Source organism: Scophthalmus maximus, chromosome 17, assembly GCF_022379125.1.
Source record: "Scophthalmus maximus strain ysfricsl-2021 chromosome 17, ASM2237912v1, whole genome shotgun sequence".
Lineage (NCBI taxonomy): Eukaryota > Metazoa > Chordata > Actinopteri > Pleuronectiformes > Scophthalmidae > Scophthalmus > Scophthalmus maximus.
This window is the reverse complement of record NC_061531.1, coordinates 4423769-4429781: the sequence shown is the minus strand read 5'-3', so window position 1 is coordinate 4429781 and position 6013 is coordinate 4423769.

The window sequence follows — 6013 nt, the reverse complement described above, 5'->3', positions numbered from 1 at the left end:
AGAGTTGATGAGGCGTGGCGGAGGAGGGGGGGGCGTGGCTAAGCAGTCAGGTACCACAAGGAGGATAGGACTTCAACCTGTCCTCACTTCCACACTCCAACCTCTTCCATCTGTGTGTGTGTGTGTGTGTGCGTACATGTGTGTGTGTGTGTGTGTGTGTGTGTTTTTGAGAGAGAGAGAGAGAGAGAGAGAGAGAGTTCTCTGAGAGTTTATGAGGCGTGGCGGAGGAGGGGGGCGTGGCTAAGCAGTCAGGTACCACAAGGAGGACAAGACTTCAACCTGTCCTCACTTTCACACTCCAACCTCTTCCATCTGTGTGTGTGTGTGTGTGTGTGTGTGTGTGTTTGTGAGAGAGAGAGAGAGAGAGAGTTCTCTGAGAGTTGATGAGGCATGGCGGAGGAAGGGGGCGTGGCTAAGCAGCCAGGTACCACAAGGAGGACAAGACTTCAACCTGTCCTCACTTTCACACTCCAGCCTCTTCCATCTTTGTGTGTGTGTGTGTGTGTGTGTGTGTGTGCACGCGCGTGCATGTATGTTTTGACCCTTTCTTGACCCGGTTGCCAGACTCCGGATTTCTGCCCTAATATGGCAACCTAACAACTTCCATCTGGTTCCACTGAGAGAGAGGGGGGTGGGGGTATATATATATTTTTGGGTCGGTTTAATTCCACATTTGAGAAAATACTGCGTTGGAGCTGAGAGACCACAGACGGGGGAGCCGGAGCTCTTTTGACTGTACATGTTGTGTACATGGTTTAATAAATTACAGAACCAATGGTCTTTAGTCTTTAGTGATCCAGTTAATTTGGGGGAGTGCGTTTTGACCTGGGAAAGTCTGCAGATGCATTTTCAACCAATGCCCATGGTGCACTGCTGCATTCAAAAGCAAACATTTTTGGGAGGCTTCATCTCCAGGAAGTCAGCAGCAGAAAAATCACTTTCTGGATAATCAATAGATTCTTTTGTTGTTATAAATTTAGTTAAGATCTTACTGAACAGAAAGATACATATGAATAAGGATGCATGAATCAAATTCAAGCTGGAAAGCAGTGGAGCTGCTGTCCAACTTTTTTTTGCCGTATATTGAGAGGGGAAAGGCTCGATTCAAAAACAGTGTGTATGGAAAAAATGGATGATACTAACTGACAACCCAATGGAAACAATATTTAAAGCGGACACTTTTTGGCCTAAAATTATCATTATGTTTTTGTGATGCCAATAGAAAAACGTCACCGTCCGCACTTTCATTGGTCTCTTTTTAGCCCTACTTTCACCATGGTATTCTCTTGGCCACTGGGATGCGGTTTCCACGGGAAAATGACAACTCGCAGTTTATGGCACAAAGGAACTGCGTTATCCATTGCGTAACCATAACAAAGAAGAGAATAGCGTTCTCTGGGTCACTATCCGCAGTGATGGAAATGGCAGACGGTGGTACAGCCGAACTGACAAAAAACACAACTCAACCTCACAAGAGAAAAAGAATCCCGTTGATGGCGGCACAAAATCAGGCGAAGACGGAGAGTGAACCGCGGATGGGCATTCACTCCGTGGAGAGAGCTCTGGGACTTAAGAGGCGGTTTGTCTTCTTTCTACTAGATCAGAAAGTGACCCAACCAGCCTACTTATCAACCACACTAGCGGATGTTCAACTCGAGGTTATTCGTTCAAACTAGGATTTTTACGGTTGGTTTCTGCTTTGGACAGTAGCCAGGCTGCTGGTGACGCCGGGACACATAAAACAAAGTAGGATCTTCAGTGTACAAACTTCATCTTCTCCTCTGCTATCTCCAAAGTGGTGTTGACAACTTCCTCAGGAGCTCTGAGGAAAAGCACCTGCGTCCTTACCGTAAGTGGCGGTTGAAATACAAGTACTGAAATTTAGTTGAATTAGCTGTTAAAGTAGAACCGCTGACAGAAGGTTGAAGTGTCAAATAAAGCGTAATTGGTGAGTGAGGTTGAAGTGTCTGTTGAGGTGTAATCACTTGATGAAGTGTCACTGGAAACAAACACACACAAACAGCGCGGCGGCCGCCCGAAGCGAGAGCGCTGCAAGAGTTGAAAAGAAAACGTCAGTTGAAGTGCATGTGACAAAGTTAGTTGGAAGTGTCGGTCGTGGTGAAGGGCCCGAGAGATGTAAATGTAATTTCAAGCACATAACCTGAGGCATATCGCCAGCTGAAGTGTAGGCACGGCTCACAACGCATGAACGTGACAGATAAAAAGGCGTGATAAGCGGCAGCGCTGTGTGTCAATGCCTGTGAAGCGCTTTGAGTGGTCAATAAAAGACTAGCAAAATGCGGGTTAGGGGGGAGGGGGAAGGTATTAAATAACAGGAAAAGACCTACAGTCTTTAAGGGGAACAAATACACAAAATCCAAAACTTAGAAGATCCAAAAACTTAACTCAAGAACGTGAACGCAAGGTACTCGGATGGTGCACGACATGGATAGACTGGACTACACGGTGACAAACAGTCCGACATCGATCCAACGAGGACAGAGGGAGGCACAAAGACTATATACACACAAGAGGGGCACAGGTAACAGGACACAGGTGAGACACCTTGGGAGCAGGTGCAGACGATCACAGTGAAACGTGAAGGAACAGAAAACCAGACGCATGAATTACAAAATAAAACTGGAAATAAAAAAACTCAAAAGACGAAACAAAACACGAGGGGATCGCGAGAAAGTAACTTTACACAGACACACAGGGAAGGGCAACCACGGATATAGTACACAATAAAGTCCACAAGAGGGTCAACAATGTCCACAAGAAACATAAGTCTTATAAATACAGTCCATTTATCCTTTAAATAGAGAATAGGAAAAGGCACTGATTTCATAATTGCATATATTGTTTAGTGAAGTTTTTGTATCCTAATAGTCAAACCCAGTCAAAAGTGACACTTAAGGAGCGGCCGCATGTGTCCTGTCTTCACATTTTCACATTTCCTCCTTCCTGGTACAAGTGTGGTCAGAGCTGACGACCTCTCCAGGCCATCAACAAACTGTTCCTCAGAGGACGATGTCCGGTCCAGACAGCTCTCCCGAGCAGCTTTACATCCCCTCTATGATAACATCCAAACAAAATGTCTTTCAGCCCCCTGACACTGGCCATGTCAAAAATGAATCAGCAGATGGGGGTAAGTTGACACCAGCTGTCAGTAGATGTCTTGTAATATGAGACGGGACTCACATTTAACATCTCAAAATATGATTATTTGTTCTGGATTCGAAGGAGCATTACGATTTAGAGGATTTAGGTGGACATTTTTGTTGTGGAAATAATTGTATTTGCTTTCTTGCCATAGGTTAGGATTTCTATACCACTCTCATGCCTGTATGATAAATAAATGTTTTTAGCTTAGCATAAAGACATGAAAGGTGGGGGGCTAACCTGGCTCTGTAATGAAACCTTCCTATAGCAACCCTGAAGCTCTCCAATTAACACGTCATGTCTCACTGATTTAATCTATAGTCAAGCCAAAGTGTAAAAACAACAATTAGCACTGAAGTCTCTGCTGGTCGCCTGGCAGCTGCTCCCCATCAGGAAGTAGTCCGGCATGTAACACCATTGGATTTTTTTTTTTTACAGATTAAACAAACAAGATAAACTGAAATGTGTAAATTGGTGAGCTAAAGGCTGTATATGCCTTTACCGACATGTTCATGTGCACATGAGCTCCCTGCGTGCATTTGGACCGTTGGCTGTTCAGGTCCTTAGAAATGAACGCTACGTCAAAGTTAGGTGCAGTGTAGGCGCAGTATCGCCGATCGGTGCCATTTAAGAAGTCAATGTAGAAACCTGGAAACATAAATTTATGGAATTTTGGAAAATGGAGTTCGGATGTAGCAGATGGCGTGTTTTTGGTCGTCTGAGCGGGCTACAGAATCTTGCCACTGGTTCGCTGAGACCAATTTTCTGATATCTAAAACAGGAAGTGCGTGCCGCTGTGTTTATTTACTGTTAAGATCATGTAAATCCAGTAGATCTACACGGTCAGGGCTCTATAGGTACCCTCCAGTACCACGCATAGGACTCAGGCAAGGATGTGAACACTTGCTTTCCTGACACATGCCAGAGATCGGCAACTTTGATAAGAGAGAGGGACAGATTGTGACCGTGCCCTTCCATCAGTAGGATACAATTGTAACCCCATCATTCAATTAGCCAATTATAGCTACTAAATTAATGAATACAACCAAATATATTGCAGTTGCTTGGCAATGAGCCTCTTGCATTTCAAGAGAGCGCCCCTTCTAACGGCAGGGATCCGGTTCAAATGTGGTCAAATGGGCCGCTTGCTCCCAACGCCCGTTGAACCAAAAATGTATTGATATTTGGAAATTGACTCGTGGGCTGCAATGAGCGGCCTGGGGGGTCGCCAGTTGCACATCCCTCGTCCATGCAAATGAGTGGTTAAAAAGCAAGTATGTCTCCTTTGGTAGAGGCTCTGTTAGGCAGATGTTTTTTCTACCTGACTGGGGTCCTGTGCCAATTCCAAGGATTCGTATTTCAACCACTCCAGGCCTATTGTACATCTGATCCCCTCCTCGGTGCACTCTACTGGGTTTTGCCCACCTCAGCCTGCCAGTGTTGCAGCTCGGCACACTCCTTAATGACAGCTGAGCTCCACGGTGTGCGCATTTTGCTGCATATGGGAGGGAAAATTAAGAGGTGACTGATTTTGTTCTGGCACGCACACGATCAAGATGGAAAACATTCAGGAGCCAGCTTCTCATTTTAGGCCAGTGCATATCGCCACTTTAACTGATTCAAATGACAAACGTCTCTGGCGAGACATTTGATCGGAAGTCACTAATTACCCTGCGGCATCAGATCGGACCTGGTATCGTTGGATACTCTATGTTAAAGTACTCGGATCAGGATCGGGGCCAAAAAGCCTGATCATGTGTATTACACTGACAGAGCCTGACTAACTGTTTCCCCGATTCCATTCCTCAAACCGGCTGCTGGCTATAGTTTCAGATTTACTGTACTGACATGAGAGTGCTGTCAATCCACTCGGCTCATTCTCAGCAAGAAAGTTTGCCAAAATGTTTCAACAACTGCGTTAAATGTCTCGTCTACATCCTCTGGACACGCACAGACAAATACGTGGTTCAAGTCATAACTCATCTCTGAAGGAGCAAACTCAAAATAAAGATAAATTAAGTTCCATATGGTTCAAAACAACAACAGTAAAACAGATACTGTTACCTGGTTTACTTGTACCTCTGCGTCTGTATGACAGAATGGAGTCTGGTAACCGCCCCCATCACCATCACCGCCGCTCCGCTGCGCTCAGATTCACGCACGGGCCTGTAAGATGTGGTCCCAAGACCCAGATCTGGTTTCAGTCCATCAATTTCTTCTCCCACTGGGGAGTTCACGTGTCCCTCCCCCGGTCTCCATGCTAACGGCAGAAGTTTATCAGTGTTGGGTTATGCTATTCAAAATTGAAAATGAGGAAAACACAGACTTGTTTCTTTTCCCAGCATGAATGAAGTTTCCATTTAACAATGCATGTATGTTGTGGAGAGTAAATTCAGGATAGAAGTAAGATGTAGAAATATCTGAAAAGTGCTATCACACACCCTCCTCTCCCCGCCTACTTTGCAGGCTCCATTAAGAGCTGTGACCCTCTCAGAGAGGGGAGATACGAGGAGGCTGGCTAGATGGAATTAGTCCCCTTCACCTCTCAGGGTCGTGGACCACCACTCTTCCAAGTCCCCAAAGGGGAAAAATAGAACATTTCCATTGGACGGCAGATGATTTCCTGTACCTGCTATCACTTGGAGCCAGAGTGCACGCTGGGAGCAGAAGCGGTCACCCCCCTCGCAAAGAAAGGTGTGAAATGACCGGGAAATTGTCTGTCTCGCTGTCCTAGAAAAACCTTAAAGTGTTGGGGTTTTCTTTCCTCCTTGACACCATATTGATTCAGAAGGTCAGCTCCCCTACAGAGCCGTGCTGCTCAGACTCACACGTGTACACATTGTTACAATTT